Genomic DNA, 17,183 nt, shown 5'->3' on the forward strand with positions numbered 1-17,183 from the left:
GGGTTGTCTCCTAAGCCCATTAAAAGGAGTGAAACTGTAAAAGGGTGGTTAGCCTTCGTCTATTGAAGGAAGGCCTCTAGTGGACGTCGGTGACCTCATCGGAGGAGGAAGCCAAAAGTGGATGTAGGTCAAGATTGACCGAAACACTCTAAATCTCGATTTGTATTTACTTTCTATTTTCTATCGTAACTGCAAACTACCTCCATAGCTCTACTTTAACTGCACTTCGCCTAATCTAAGTTAAAGCAATTTCTGAATCAACTTTCATACCGAAATCGCTTTTATCATACGAATGTCGTATTTCGATTTGCAATTACATTCTATTTTCTATCTTAACTGCAAACTACCTCTATATCTTTACTTTAACTACATCTCGCACGATCACAAGTTAAAGTGATTTCTGAATCGGCTTTCTTACCAAAATCGTTTTTATCGTACAAACGTCATTTTAAATCGTCAAAAGTTTTTCGCTGCACTAATTCAAACCCCCCCCCCCTTAGTGCTCTTGATCCTAACAATTGGTATCAGAGCCAGGTTAACTCTCAAATGGATTAAAACCCAAGAGAGATGGCATACGTTGGAATCCAAGAGGGGCACTCTATTACACGTCCGCCCATGTTCAATGGGACGGACTACACCTACTGGAAGACCCGAATGAGGATCTTCCTTATTTCAATGGATTTTGAACTTTGGAATCTTATCAAAAATGGATTTTCGAAGTCTTCTCTTCCGATGATTGTTTGGAATGAGTTGGAAAAGAAGACTTTCGCTCTTAATGCAAAGGCTATTAATGCCTTATTTTGTGCGCTTGATAAAAATGAATTCAATCGTGTTTCGGTTTGTAAAACAGCATTTGATATTTGGCATATACTCGAAGTGACTCACGAAGGCACAAGTAGAGTAAAAGAGTCAAAAATCAATCTTTTGATATATTCTTTTCAACTTTTCTGAATGAAATCGAGCGAGACTATTGGCGACATGTATACCCGTTTCACGGATGTCTTCAATAGTCTAAAAGGACTCGGCAAAAGTTTTTCAGATTTTGAGCTCGTAAATAAGATTCTAAGATCCCTTCCTATGAGTTGAGACCCTAAAGTCACTGCTATTCAAGAGGCTAAAGACTTAAATAACTTCCCTCTTGAAGAACTAATTGGGTCATTAATGACCTATGAAATGACTTACAAAGCTCATGAAGAGCAAGAAGACATCCTTCTAAAGAACGGGAAGGACATGACACTTAGAACTTTAGATGACTACTTGAGAGAAAACTCAAGTGATGAGGACTGTGACGATGACTTGGCACTTCTAACAAGGAAATTCAAAAAATTCATTAAGAGAAATAAGTTTAAAAATGACACAAAAAATAAATTTGAACCCAAAAAGGACCAAGTCATTTGCTACGAGTGCAAAAAGCTGGGACACTACAAAAGTGATTGTCCCCAAGCCAAGAAGAGAACATTAAAGAAGAAGGCGCTCAAAGCAATGTGGGATAACTCAAGTGCGTCCGAAGAAGAGGAGTTCAACACCGAGCAAGTTGCTCATTATGCCCTAATGGCTATCGGAGGGGAGGTAACAAATTTAATTGATGCAGATTTATCATTTGATGAATTATTAAATGCCTTCCATGACTTATTTGATGAATACAAAAGAATTAGTATAAAATATAAATTATTAAAAAAGGAGCATGATAGTCTTATTAGTAATTTCGATAAATTAAAAACTGAATATCATGATAGTTTAGCTCCATGTATAAAATGTCATGATATAGAAACTCTCCAAAAAGAGAACTTGCTACTTAAGGACACCTTGAAGAAATTCGAGGTTGGTAGCAAGTCTTTGAACATGATCCTTACAAATAAGGGTCACATTCCCAAAAGAAGTGGAATCGGATTTGTGAGAAGTCCTCACCAAAATCCAACCACCTTCATAAAAGGCCCTATCTTACATGTTCGGCACCAAAGCAAATGCAACTTTTGTTGCAAACATGGACATAAAATGTATCATTGTCCATTCAAGAAAATTAGCCCGAACAAACTAATTTGGGTTCCTAAAGGAACAATGATAAACTCTATGCAACATAATAAATAATATAGATCAATTTTTGAGGCACCCAAAAGTAAATGGGTACCTAAAAATTATCTTTTCTTGTAGAGACATACACCATCACAAGCTAGGAGCAAGAGATGGTACCTTGATAGTGGATGCTCAAGGCATATGACCGGATATCCATCTCAATTTTCTAAGCTCACTAGCATAGACGAAGGAAATGTCACCTTTGGAGACACCAATAAGGGTAAAATCATTGGCAAAGGAACCATAGGTAACAAATCCAACTTCTTTATTGAAGATGTTTTGTTAGTTGATAGTTTAAAACATAACCTCTTAAGCATTAGTCAATTATATGATAAAGGATATATCGTCTAATTCAAATCTAATGCTTGCATCATTGAAAAACCACACAAAAACATATCTATGATTGCACTAAAATAGAATAACGTATACACCATTGACATCAATGATCTTTGCAATAAAATGTGTTTCTCGGTTTTGAATGAGGATGCTTGGCTTTGGCATAGGAGATTAGGTCATGCTAGCATGAAACTAATCACTTAAATAGCATCCAAAGAACTTGTACGAGGAATTCCTCATATTAAGTTTATTAAAGATAATGTGTATGATGCTTATCAATTAGGAAAACAAATTAAGGGTAGTTTCAAATCTAAGAATCAAATAAACACCTCTAGGCCCTTACAATTGATCCATTAGGACTTGTTCAGACCATTCTCTACATCAAGCCTAGCAGGTAGCAAATATGCCTTCGTCATTGTAGATGACTATAGTAGATACACATGGACTTATTTCTTGAAACATAAAAATGAATGCCTTAGATATTTCACCAAGTTTTGTAAACTTGTTCAAAATGAAAAGGGTTTTATGATTTCATCAATTCAAAGTGATCACGGTGGTGAATTTCAAAACCGTGATTTCCAAAAATTTTATGAATCTAATGGATACAACCACAACTTCTCTACTCCAAGAAATCCTCAACAAAATGGAGTAGTAAAAAGAAAGAATAGAAATTTATAAGAAATGGCAAGAACCATATTGAATGAACATAGCCTACCCAAATATTTTTGGGCCGTAGCCGTAAACACTGCATGCTATATATTAAATAGAGTTCTAGTAAGACCCTTACTCACCAAAACTCCCTATGAGTTGTGGAACAATAAAAAACCCAATGTTTCATATTTTAAAGTTTTTGAGTGTAAGTGTTTTATCTTGAATGAAAAAGATGCCTTAGGAAAATTTGATGCTAAATCCGATGAAGGAAATTTTCTTGGTTATTCTTCGGTTTCTAAAGCTTTTTGTATCTTCAATAAAAGAACTTTAATTATAGAAGAATACATTCATGTTGTTTTTAATGAGATTTCCGAAATAAAAAAAAAAAAAAGGATTTTGATGATGATGTTAATTTTGATTCTTTAAATTTAAATGAAACCCCTTCTCCAACTAGCAACTTGGATGCATCCACTTCCGAAACATCCTTACCTAAGGATTGGAAGTATGTAGATGCTCATCCTAAGGAGCTAATCCTAGGAGACACATCTAAGGAGGTTCAAAAACATTCTTCTCTTAAACATTTTTGTGCCAACGCCATTTTTCTCTCCTAAATTAAACCTAAATGTATTGATGAAGCCATGAAAGATGATTCATGAATTATCGTAATTCAAGATGAGTTAAATCAATTTAAGAGAAATGAGGTGTGGAAGCTTGTTCCTAGGCCAAATGACCATTTAGTTATTGATACTAAATGGGTCTTTAGAAACAAGCAAGATGAATATGGTATCGTGGTTAGAAATAAGGCTAGATTAGTGGCCAATGGTTTCAATCAAGAAGAAGGTATCGATTACGAAGAAACCTTCGCTCCTGTGGCTAGATTAGAAGTCATAAGAATGCTCCTTGCCTATGCTAGTAATAATAATTTTAAGTTGTTTCAAATGGATGTTAAAAGTGCTTTTCTTAATGGCTTTATTTCTGAAGAAGTTTATGTTGAACAATCTCCCAGGTTTGAAAATAATAGCCTCCCTAATCATGTATTTAAATTAACTTAAGCTCTCTATGGTTTAAAACAAGCCCCAACGGCTTGGTATGAGAGACTTAGTACTTTTCTTATTTAAAATAATTTCACAAAAGGTAAGGTCGATACTATATTGTTTATCAAGAATTTTAAAAATAATTTTCTTATTGTTCAAGTCTATGTTGATGATATTATCTTCGGTTCTACGAATGAATCTCTTTGTGAATCTTTTACTAAAATCATGAGTCTCGAATTTGAAATGAGTTTGATGGGAGAACTAACCTTTTTCTTAGGCATACAAATTAAGCAGTTAAGCAATGACATCTTTATTAGTCAAACTAAATATGCTTTAGATCTGTCGAAAAGATTTAATATGGATAGCTCAAAAGCTATTAACACTCCTATGAGCACCTCCACTAAGTTAGAAGTTGATAAAAGTGGAGAAAGCTTCGATCAAAAAACTTATAGGGGTTTGATAGGAAGTTTACTTTACCTCACTACAATTAGACCAAATATCATGTTCAGTATAGGACTATGTCCTAGGTTTCAATCGAACCCTAAGATATCTCATCTCAATGTGATTAAAAGAATACTTAGATATCTTAAAGGTACCACAAATCTAGGATTATGGTATCCAAAAACTGAGAATTTTGAGTTAATTGCTTATGCTGATGCGGATTTTGCTGGGTGTAGACTAGATAGAAAAAGCACATCAGGAACATGTCAATTTTGGGACATTCTCTTATTTCCTGGTCATCTAAGAAACAAAACTCGGTTGTACTATCAACAACCAAAGCTGAGTATATTGCAGTTAGTGCATGCTGTGCACAAGTTGTATGGATGAAAAACACCTTAGAAGATTATAAAGTCCATCTTAAAAATATTCCCATTAAATATGATAACACAAGTGCAATATGTTTAACAAAGAATCTCATTCAACACTCAAGAACAAAACATATTGATATTAGACATCACTTTATATGAGATCATGTCACTAATCATGATATAATCATAGAGTTCATTGATACTAAGCATCAACTAGCTGATATTTTTACAAAACCTCTATGTGAAGAACAATTTGATTTCATTAGAAGAGAATTAGGAATGTTAATATGTCCGAATGCATGGACTTGTTAAGATTGTTTTTTGGACTTTTTTGATTTAATGATCAAATCACTTAATTGTCATGATGATTTTACACAATTACATACCTTAATTATATGTTGGAAATTATGTGTTTTGGATACAAAAATTTTCATGATAATAAGCATGTTTGATCTTCATGATTGAATTTAAAAATCTATAGCAAAACGTTGTCCGAATGCATGAAAGTGTTAAATTTCATTTTCGAATCTTCTTGATCCTAACAATTGGATTTTCTCGATACATTATTCTCTTCCGGACTTAATAAACATATGTCATATCGAGTTTGATTCAATTTATTGATTTTTGACATATGGAATCAACTAGCAAATGCATCTCTTATAGACTTATCATGTGAAAAATATCTTTCAAGAAATGGATTTGATGATTCCCTCTTATATCTTTTAAGAAAAAGTTTTACGTACAAGGATTTGATTCACACACATATCTTGATCCTTCTAAAAATGAAGCGTGCTTTAATATCTTATCAATTTTAACTTTATTCGGGTAAGCTCACAAATGACGTTTCTCCTTCATTCAAAAAGATAATAACAAATAAAGAGGAAGAAGTAATGAAAGTTATCTCCATGTCATATTTTCCTTTAGATATTTTTATAATTGGTATCCTATCCCTCATTGTTGAAAAATGACATAAATTGAGTTAAAATTTGCTTATATCGTTCTCCTTTTTGTTAATGACAAAGGGGAGAAATATATGAATTGATACTATGAGTGCCATATTTGAATTGTTGAATCTCGTATTTTGATGATGAAGCTACTTGATATATGTTTATGATTTAATCTGTGTTTTGAGTGACGTAGGATGCTTCGATCAGGATGAGACAATTAAAACAGGAAAATCATGTTGTGCCGGAGGAACATGTCAGAAGATTGGACGTCGGGCCGGTGGATCGATCGAAAAGAGGCAAACTAGCTAGCTTACACAATTCAAGACGAAAGCAAAAATTACACTCCTCTAAAGAGAAGATGCAAATGTAACACTTGCCAAATTGTTTGCTTGCCTCATGTAAAACATTATCTCTTGCTAGTTTGGCATTTTGCTAGCTTGCACTTTGCAAAGAAAGCAAAAATGACACTTCTCAAAAGAGAAGAAATAGCTTGATATCTTGAACATCACAAGCTTGCCAAACAAAAATTGCAAAAGTGCTATCTTGCTTATCTCAAGAAGCAAAACTTGCAACTTGCACATTGCAATAGGAAGCAAGAATCATAAGCTTACACAAGAAAGCTATCTTGCACTTGCTTTCGAAATTTTTGCTAGCTTGTATATAGTAAAACTTGCATATCGTAAAAATTTCTAGCTTGTAGTATAAAAAGAAGCAAATAATTGCTATCTCAAGAAAATTAAACATGCTAAACTTACACCTTGCAATGGAAGCTAAATTACGAGCTCAAACATTGCAAAGGAAGCAAAAATTTGCTAGCTTGCAACTTGCATATTTCAAGAAGCAAGAGTTGCCTTCTTGAACATCTCTAAATTGCTAGCTTGCAAGTTCTAAAATGTTGTAACATTGCTAGCTTGCATGTTCTAAAAGTGCTATCTTGTATGCTGTAAAACTTGCATATCTAAAACTTGATAGCTTGAATGTTCTAAGCATGATGTAACATTTGCTAAATTTTCTGGCTTCAAAACTGCATGATGATAAAACTTGATATTATGTTTTTCATACAATAAGTTAAACTAATATTCCAAACACAAGAATAGTTGGACTTCTCCTTTTTGTTGATGACAAAGGGGGAGAAGTATGATGTTATGCATAAGTTTATGCATAAGTTCATGATGACGTGTTGCAAGTATTCATGATGAATATTGCAATGACTTGAATTCAGTTTGAATTCAAGATTCTATCAATATGGCATATTGATAGGGGGAGTTTGTTTAAACTCCGGGAGTTAAGTTTAACTTCGTCATCAAGTGGTTGTCATCATCAAAAAGAGAGAGATTGTTGAATCTCGTATTTTGATGATTAAACTACTTGATATATGTTTATGATTTAATCTGTGTTTTGAGTGACGGAGGATGCTTCGATCAGGATGAGACAATTAAAGCAGGAAAATCATGTTGTGCCGGAGGAACATGTCAGAAGATTGGACAACGGGCCGGTGGATCGGTCGATGTATCGACATAAGGCTACGGGCCGTGGACTTGGGCATCGGGACAAGAAGAACGGGTATTGTGCCAAGGATATCGGAGTTGCGGAGTCAACCGGCCGATTGGGCAATAGGCTGCAGGAGAGGACGATGCGCCAAAGAATCGGACTAAGCGTCGAGGGACCAATGACATGCCGGACAACTTGGTTAATTGCTTAGGATTAATTGTCTCAATCAAAGTTTTGTTTTAAGTGTGCAGGATTAACTACAATGAAAGTAAGATATGCAGCAAGAGTTGCGCCGGAGTCAAGACAAAGATCACGTTGGGAGTTCGAGAGTTTGACGGAAGTTCGGACAGTCGTCGGAGGTTCTACGGGAACAAATCCGAGAAGTCCATGAGCTTGCCAAAGAAGCTCATCGGAACTCGCCAAGTGGATCGTCGCAAGTCCAGGAGTTTGCCAGAAGTCCATAGGAGCATCACCGAGGGTTCATCGGATGATCGACGGAAGTTCGCCGGAAGCTCGCCGGAAGAAGCGATTGACGCACCGGGGCAAGTTGCAGTAAATGTCTTAGGAAATATCGTAGTTAGCAAAATGATTAAGTTGGAAATGGGAGGTGATCCCATTAACTTAATCTTGGGGCAATTGGGCCCCTGAAAAACCCAAATTGGGCCGAATGGATCAACTCATTGCTAGTCATAGGTGCCCAGCAAGCCAATCACGTGAGTGATGGCACGTGTGACTTGATACAGAATCTTTTTGCTTATTATATTTTGGTGTATATCACTTTATAACTATTGCATAAATGCATATATATATTGTGATGTCCTTGGATTTGTGCAATGGGAATTGGATCGTGATGAGATCACGATAATGAGATCGATTCACCTTTAAACACATATCCTAAATGATCCCGGTCATAGGTTACTCGAGAGGGACATCGTGATAACCGGATAGACTGGTGTGCTGTATACCCGTCCATATGATGGATGCAGCTAGTCTCATAGCTGCTCGTGTAGGGACACTAGGGATACAGTACAAGTGCTCATTGGAGAATGAGTTCACTGATTGATCCGCTTACGGAATGCTGGATGGTTGATGATGCCTTATTGTCAGACAGCGATTCCGTAGTCCTAGTGGTGTATCTGGTCCTTAGACTTGAGACACCAAGGATGTCCTGTATGAGTGCTCCACTCTTTGATACCAGACTTATACGTTTGGATGTCCCCAGATCTAGTACAGCTGGTCATTGGGAGTGGTAGTCGACCTTATGAGGGCTATTGAGTGTCAATAGAGGATCATCCACTCTCGGCGTCATGAGAGGAATATCCTATGTGTTCTTGCTCAGACAAATCCCTGGCCAGGGTCATTCGGGTTGAGAGAGAAAGAGTTCTCCGGGAGAATCCGATTAGAGCAAGACTCGAGTAGAAACCGTATGGGTCTGACAACACCATGCTGGATATACGGTCTCTGGGATATTAGATGGATGAGGGATTATAGGTACACGGTAACTAAGGACAGACAGGTCCAATGGATTGGATTCCCCTGTATCGTCTGGGGACTACGGCGTAGTGGCCTAGTACTTCCGTAGTCGATGAGTCAAGTGAATAATTACAGAGATAATAATTCACTAAGTTAGAAGGAGTTCTGACAGGTATGACTCACGGCCAGCTCGATATTGGGCCTAGAGGGTCACACACATATGGTAGGCATTACGATGAGTAGAGGTTCGGATATGAGATATCCGACGGAGCCCTTGTCTTATTGGATGCAGATCCAATACCCACTAGGGAAGGACCCATTAGGGTTTAACACGGGATCTCTATAAATAGGAGGGATTCACAGCCTCATAGGCTAGAGTCTTTGCTTGCCTTTCCTATTCTCCTCTCCCTCTCCACCTCAGAGTAGGCCTGGAGTTTTGAGGAGCGTCGTCGCAACCCTACTGTGTGGATCACCGCTAGAGAGGAGGACGCTTAACCTCCTTCACCCTCTCCTAAGGATCTGCAAGGAAACAGGGATATACGATCTCCCTAGGTAACACAACCTACTCTATACGCAGTTTTAAGTTTCGCGGATTTTGCGCACCAATCTTCGCACAACGACGAACATCTTTTTGGGAATCGGGGATTTTGTTTTCTTGTTCTTCCGCTGCGCATGTGATGTCGCCCCCATGATTTCCCAACAGTGGTATCAGAGCCAGGTTGTTCGTGCGAATGATTGGTTTTGAACTGCGTGTGTTGTGTTAAGGAAGAATATTGACGTCAAAATCGTTGACGCAAAAGCGAGAAAGGGCAGCAACAATTGCTGCCCTCGATCTGCGTGCGTGCAGCGCAGCCGAAGGCGGGCAGCGTAGGGGCTGCGTCTACAGCAATCGGCCGGCGGCCTGCTTGTAACAGGCTTGCTGCCGGCAGGGCTGGCAGCCCGCGGGCAGAGGCGTCGTAGGGCAGCGGCGCCTGCCGCCGAAGGGCAGCGGCGTCTGCCGCCGCAGGGCAGCGACGCCTGCCGCCGCTGCTCCCGTGGGCGGAACTCCCCCCACAGGGGCGGCCGCCCGACAGGACAACACCACCTACGGAGGCAGCGGCGCCCGAAGGGGGCGCCCACCCGCAGCGGCATCGCCGCCAGCGGGCGTACCGCCTGCAGGCGAGGGCAGTGCCCTCGCCCCGCCGCACAGGCCGCCGCCGGCAGGGTGGCGGCGGCGGCAGCAGCGAAAAGGGGAAAGGGCATTAGGGTTTTCTGGGAAAAAGATAATTTTGCCCCTCGGAATTTGAGAAATTCCAGTTTCTGTCTTTTGTCCAAATTATGAAAATACCCTTAGGAATTGAGAAATACCCTACATGTCCCTGATTTCAGAAAAATATTAATTAATTAAAAGGTTTAGTTGATTATTATTTTTATTATTATCTAGTAGTCCTACATGATGATGATTATTTATACATGTGATGTATGATGTGTGGACGGATGATCATGGACCGTGTGATGTGTGTACTTGTGATTATTATTATTGAGGTCTGCGAACCTCCATTATATTTCTCGTTTATTGTCGGGCCTGCGTGCCTATGATTAAGTTGTAATCACATGAGGAGGCGCAGCGGGAGCGTGGATGCGATAGCGGGACCCACGAGACGGACGATCGTGATGCATGGAGATGCATCAAGATGTCGACGGAACCGACGAGGACGAGATGGACGATCACAGGGCATGGAGATGCACCGTTGCACACATAGATCTTGATGTGAGTGATTAGGCCTACTAGCTCGGGCCTAATCATATTAGGTTGTGGTCCATGATCATCTGATGTGATTGCTTATACACATACTAGATATGTATATATATTTGCATGCGATGTAGATATATATTAAATATGTATATGTATGACATGTCATATTAGGAGACCAAATCTTAGAAACATCTCTCGATAATATTAAGTCGGTAAACGTGAGGCAATTAGATTGACCCACGTGGCCTTCCATCGTTATAAGTATGAACCGATTCCCGGTGTAGGTTGAGTTGGTCGAGTCCCTCAGACTCACCTATATCGCGATTCGCTATCTTGCTTACGACATAGAGCTGTCACCGGTGACCTGAGGGCATGGTATACTTGGTCGAGTCCCTCGAGGGTATATCATCAAATCAGACTCATCTTGTAACGAAGGTGTTGACTTAACCGAGCATCATGGTTGGTCGAGTCCCTCGAGGCCATGGTGATTCGGAGGCCGAACAGGATGGGAATCACAAGGAGTTGTGATTGGTAAGAGTTGCCTACCTTTTAGGCTTAGTGTGATTGGTCGAGTCCCTCGAGGTTACACTAAGACGTTGATTGGATCCTGATCCCCACTAGAAGTCTGCCGGAGACTTTCGTTTCACGTGCTGAGGGTGTCGCGTGACTCGTTAGTAAAATAGTGGGAGCATATTAAGATAGAAGTCCATATCTTGATAATTTATTTCTTGCAAAATCTGCATGTTATTCATTTCTGCTGCATCTTTATTTTCAGAAAATGTCGCTTTCAAATCCCTTACGTGGCATACTTGATGTCAACCACCTCACTAGTCCAAATTATACGGATTGGCTCCGTAATTTGAGAATTGTTCTCACAGTGGAGAAAATCGTGTACGTCCTTGATATAGTGATACCTACGCCCGAAGAAGGGGCAAACGAGGATGAGATCGCTCGCTACGTGAAGTACATTGATGACTCCACTCTTGCTCAGTGCTATATGTTGGGCTCTATGACTCCTGAGTTACAGAGACAACATGAAAAGATGGATGCCAGATCCATTCTCCTACTTGTCCGTAAATTGTTTGAGGAACAGGGAAGGACTCGGCGATATGAGATATCTAAGAGCCTCTTCCGCGCTAGGATGACTGAAGGGACACCGGTTCAGAACCATGTCCTAAAGATGATTGAGTGGATAGAGAAACTCACAGGTCTAGGAATGGTCCTAGAGGATAACTTGTGTGTGGACATTGTGCTTCAGTCCCTACCAGATTCCTTTTCACAGTTCATAATGAATTTTAATATGAACAAGCTTGAGGTGACTCTCCCAGAGCTCCTCAATATGTTGAGGGAAGCAGAGAGTACTATTAAGAAAGAGAAGCCAGTTCTCTACAATGGTGAGACCAAAAAGAAAAGGAAAGCAGAAAGGTCCCTTAAGAAGGGAAAGGGCAAGGGTAGACCAGGTAAAGCAAAAGTTGCTAAGAAAGACCCAGTAAAGGACAAAGGTCAATGCTTCCACTGTGGTAAAGATGGGCACTGGAAGAGGAACTGCAAAGAGTACCTTGCAGAAAGGGTGAAACAGAAGCTTGGTGAAGCTTCAGGTACATTCATGATCAATCTCCAATTGTTAGATTTTTGTGATAGTGCATTGGTATTGGATACCAATATTACTTATCACATCTACAATTTATTGTAAATTCTAGCAAACCTAAGGGGAGATTGATGAGAGGAATATTGCATAAAGGTCTGTTTATGCAAGACACTACTCCACATATCATGAATGTAAGTGTCTAAGAGGAAACGAGAGGAGGTAAACAGTGTATACCTATGGCATTGTAGGCTAGGTCATATCCATGAGGGAATGATTCAAAAGTTGCTAAATGATGGATATCTAGATCCATTTGACTATGTGTCATATGCAACTTGCGAGCCTTGCCTTCGTAGAAAACGGACCAACTCTCCATTTAGTGGAACTGGAGAGAGAGCCACTCAGTTGTTGGAACTCATACATAGTGATGTATATGGACCCATGTCAACTCATGCCATTGGAGGTTACTCCTACTTCATTACATTTATTGATGATTTCTCAAGGTATGGATATGTGTACTTAATGAAGTACAAGTCCGAGGCTTTTGAGAAATTCAGAGAGTATAAGAATGAGGTGGAGAACCAGACTGGAAAGAGTATCAAAACTCTTCGATCAGATCGAGGAGGTGAGTACTTAAGTACAGAGTTTACTCAGTTCCTCAAGGACCATGGGATATTATCCCAATGGACACCTCCTTATACACCTCAGCTCAATGGTGTCTTTGGAAGGAGGAATCGTATGCTTATTAGATATGGTACGGTCCATGATGAGTTTCGCTGACCTACCCATCTCATTCTGGGGATATGCCCTAGAAACCGCAGCTTACCTTCTGAACAGAATTCCAACTAAGTCGGTAGTGTCTACACCATATTAGATATGGAAAGGGAAGAAGCTTGATCTTAAGGTTGTTAAGATTTGGGGCTGCCCTGCCCACATTAAAAGACATAACCCCGATAAGTTAGAATCAAGGACAGAGCGATGCAAATTTGTGGGACACCCCAAGGAAACTTGTGGGTATTATTTCTATCATCTCGAGGACCAAAAGGTCTTTGTAGCTAAGAGAGTAGTGTTCCTTGAGAAGGAACACATTCTTGGCGGAGACAGTGGGAGAATGATAGAGTTGAGCGAGGTTGGAGAACCAAGCTCAAGCACCACTCTACAGCCCAAGTCTGTTCAGGTACCTAATACACAAGTTTCAACTTTACGCAGGTCTGATAGAGTATCCCATCCTCCTGAGAGACATGTGGGACATATTAGAGGAGAGGATGTAGAGGATATTGATCCTCAGACCTACAAGGAGGCTATTATGAGTATAGACTCCGGGAAGTGGCAAGAAGCCATGAATTCTGAGATGGATTCTATATACTCCAATAAGGTTTGGAACCTAGTTGATGCGCCCGAAGGTATTGTACCCATCGGTTGCAATTGGATCTTTAAGAAAAAGATCGGAGTAGATGAAAAGGTAGAGACCTATAAAGCAAGGCTAGTGGCTAAGGGGTATCGTCAAAGGCAAGGTGTTGACTACGACGAAACCTTCTCACCCGTAGCAATGCTAAAATGCATCAGAATTCTATTAGCTATTGCAGCACACTATGATTATGAGATCTAGCAGATGGATGTGAAAACCACATTCCTCAATGGGAACCTCGAGGAGGAGGTGCATATGATGCAACCTGAGGGATTCGTGTCCAAGAACTGCCCAGATAAGGTGTGTAGGTTGCTTAGATCCATTTATGGACTAAAGCAAGCTTCCCGAAGTTGGAACATAAGATTTGATGAGTCAATCAGATCTTATGACTTCGTTAAGAACGAAGATGAGCCTTGTGTGTACAGGAAGGTAAGTGGGAGCGCTATCACCTTTTTGGTGTTATATGTGGATGACATCCTCATCATTGGGAATGACGTAGGAATGCTATCCACAGTAAAGACTTGGTTATCTAGACACTTCTCCATAAAGGACTTAGGGGAAGCATCCTATATCTTGGGGATTAGAATCTATAGAGATAGATCCAAGAGGATGCTTGGCTTGTCCTAGTCCAGGTACATAGAAACCATTGTCAAAATGTTTGGCATTGAAAATTCTAAGAAAGGGCGAACATGGATATGATACCTTATGCCTCAGCAATATGGTATATCATGTATGTCATGCTATGTACTAGGCCTGATATAGCGCATGCTCTGAGTGTCACGAGCAGGTATCAGGCGGATCCAGGCTTGGAGCATTGGAAAGCAGTAAAGTGTATCCTTAAGTACTTGAGAAGGACTAAGGATCTTTTACTAGTATATGGAGGTAATAGCCTTAAGGTTGAAGGCTTCACTGACTCAAGTTTTCAGTCTGATGTCGATGATAGCAAGTCGAATTCAGGGTATGTGTACACCTTGAATGGAGGAGCAGTGTGCTGGAAGAGTTCCAAACAAAATACCACTGTTGACTCGACCACAGAGGCGGAGTACATTGCTGCATTAGATGCAGCAAAGGAGGGAGTCTGGGTGAAGAAGTTCATCACATATTTGGGAGTCGATACAGATAGCGACAAGTCGACTTCCTTATATTGCGACAACTATGGGGTGATTACTCAAATAAGGGAACCCGGGTCTCATCAGAAGTGTTCTGAGGAGGTTCCAGCTTATAAGAGAGATCGTAACCCGAGGAGATGTAGTAGTGGAAAGAGTTCCATCCGAAGATAACATTGCAGATCCACTGACAAAGCCGTTGTCTCAAATTATCTTTGAGCGTCACAGGAGTCTGATGGGGATCAGACATATAGGTGATTGGCTTTAGGTCAAGTGGGAGATTGCTAGTCATAGGTGCCCAGCGAGCCAATCACGTGAGTGGTGGCACGTGTGACTTGATACAGAATCTTTTTGCTTATTATATTTTGGCGTATATCACTTTATAACTATTGCATAAATGCATATATATATTGTGATGTCCTTGGATTTGTGCAATGGGAATTGGATCTTGATGAGATCACGATAATGAGATCGATTCACCTTTAAACACATATCCTAAATGATCCCGGTCATAGGTTACTCGAGAGGGACATCGTGATAACCGGATAGACTAGTGTGCTGTATACCCGTCCATATGATGGATGCAGCTGGTCTCATAGCTGCTCGTGTAGGGACACTAGGGATACAGTACAGGTGCTCATTGGAGAATGAGTTCACTGATTGATCCGCTTACGGAATGCTGGATGGTTGATGATGCCTTATTGTCAGACAGCGATTCCGTAGTCCTAGTGGTGTATCTGGTCCTTAGACTTGAGACACCAAGGATGTCCTGTATGAGTGCTCCACTCTTTGATACCAGACTTATAGGTTTGGCTGTCCCCAGATCTAGTACAGCTGGTCATTGGGAGTGGTAGTCAACCTTACGAGGACTATTGAGTGTCAATAGAGGATCATCCACTCTCGGCGTCATGAGAGGAATATCCTATGTGTTCTTGCTCAGACAAATCCCTGGCCAGGGTCATTCGGGTTGAGAGAGAAAGAGTTCTCCGGGAGAATCCGATTAGAGCGAGACTCGAGTAGAAACCGTATGGGTCTGACAACACCATGCTGGATATACGGTCTCTGGGATATTAGATGGATGAGGGATTATAGGTACACGGTAACTAAGGACAGACAGGTCCAATGGATTGGATTCTCCTGTATAGTCTGGGGACTACGGCGTAGTGGCCTAGTACTTCCGTAGTCGATGAGTCAAGTGAATTATTACAGAGATAATAATTCACTGAGTTAGAAGGAGTTCTGACAGGTATGACTCACGGCCAACTCGATATTGGACCTAGAGGGTCACACACATATGGTAGGCATTGCGATGAGTAGAGGTTCGGATATGAGATATCCGACGGAGCCCTTGTCTTATTGGATGCAGATCCAATACCCACTAGGGAAGGACCCATTAGGGTTTGACACGAGATCTCTATAAATAGGAGGGATTCACAGCCTCATAGGCTAGAGTCTTTGCTTGCATTTCCTATTCTCCTCTCCCTCTCCACCTCAGAGTAGGCCTGGAGTTTTGAGGAGCGTCGTCGCAACCCTGCTGTGTGGATCACCGCTAGAGAGGAGGATGCTTGACCTCCTTCACCCTCTCCTAAGGATCTGCAAGGAAATAGGGATATACGATCTCCCTAGGTAACACAACCTTCTCTATACGCAGTTTTAAGTTTCGCGGATTTTACGCACCAATCTTCGCACGACGACGAACATCTTTTTGGGAATCGGGGATTTTGTTTTCTTGTTCTTCCGCTGCGCATGTGATGTCGCCCCCATGATTTCCCAACACTCATTCGGACCTTGATTTCTGCCAGGCGGTTGAACCGCCCAAGCCAAGCGATGGCACCGCCTGGGCTCAGTCTCCGAGCGAGACTGGGCGGTGCAATCGCCCCTAACAAGAGGTGGCACAGCCTGGGCTCGGTCTCCGAGCTCTGGCTGAGCGGTGCAACCGCCTCGTCAGGCGGTGGCACCGCCTAAGCTCGGTCTTCAAGCTTTGGCAGGAGGTGCAACCGTCCCTGACAGGAGGTGGCACCGCGCAGAGGCTCAGTCTTCGAGCTCTGCCAAGCGGTGCAACCGCCAGATCCCGAAATTCTGGGAATTGACAGTTTTGAGCTCCAAATTCAAACTGGGTTGGGGCCTATAAATACCCCACCCTTTCAGCACTGAAAGGGCACCCAAAAACCACCGAAATTCTGATTTTACTTTGTGATTTTTAGAGCTCAAAAGTGTTGTATAAGTTGAAAGTTCTTCTTCCTCTTTTCTTCCAAGTCCTAATATGTTAAGAGAGGAAAGGAAATTCTGTAAGGGTTGTCTCCTAAGCCCGTCAAAAGGAGTGAAACTGTAAAAGGGTGGTTGGCCTTCGCCTATTGAAGGAAGGCCTCTAGTTGACGTCGGTGGCCTCGTCGATGGAGGAAGCCAAAAGTGGAGTAGGTCAAGATTGACCGAACCACTCTAAATCTCAGTTTGCATTTACTTTGAGCATCTTATCTTTACTGCAAACCTCCTCAAAAGCTTACTGCTTTCTGTGCATATACGATTGAGTTTCAA

Source organism: Musa acuminata, chromosome BXJ1-3, assembly GCF_036884655.1.
Source record: "Musa acuminata AAA Group cultivar baxijiao chromosome BXJ1-3, Cavendish_Baxijiao_AAA, whole genome shotgun sequence".
Classification (NCBI taxonomy): Eukaryota; Viridiplantae; Streptophyta; class Magnoliopsida; order Zingiberales; family Musaceae; genus Musa; species Musa acuminata.